This window comes from Plasmopara halstedii, assembly GCF_900000015.1.
Source record: "Plasmopara halstedii genome assembly, contig: Scaffold_262, whole genome shotgun sequence".
NCBI lineage: Eukaryota > Oomycota > Peronosporomycetes > Peronosporales > Peronosporaceae > Plasmopara > Plasmopara halstedii.
In genome coordinates this window covers 249,100-249,734 of record NW_020187183.1, presented here as the reverse complement: position 1 = coordinate 249,734, position 635 = coordinate 249,100, and positions in this window count along the sequence as shown.

Genomic DNA, 635 nt, shown 5'->3' with positions numbered 1-635 from the left:
AGTCCGAACAGATTTGTTACCTCCTTGCAACAGGATTTCTCTGATAACTTATTGTACGTATAATTAGAAAAAAACGCATAATATTTAACTTAGAAGCTTGATAATCGCAAACCAAAGTAACGTTTTTCCTGCATCTTGCAAGTCTATTTTAAGCTTTACCAATTCTTTATCATTCTGAAAATTTGTGATACTAGTCTAATTGTAATGCGATCGTACATAAGTCGAGCGGTGTTTTCCAAATCTTTATGTACCAGAAATTTACTACTACGACCGACTAAAGGTTGGAATTGATTGTTCTCCTATCAAAGACATAATTGGCATATGAGTTAGCCCGTGAATATCGAGATGATAGAGATAATTCGTCAGATGTGTAAATGCAGCCGCAAAGTGAACGTCCAAGCTCAGGAGTTTATTGTGGTGTCGCTTTGCCAGAAGTCAGACTTTACCAACTTCGCTCTAAATTGCATAGTTTCCACCGGCATTGTCGTGTGCGTCAAAAATTTTCCTTCTACAAAGTGTAGGGCTAACCGCTTAACCAGAGTTGCATCTGCAGCCATCGCACGTGTACTATTTCTAAGTGAAACGGCTATTATCAATATTATATCTGTTGATATCATATTAAGGATAATATTGAT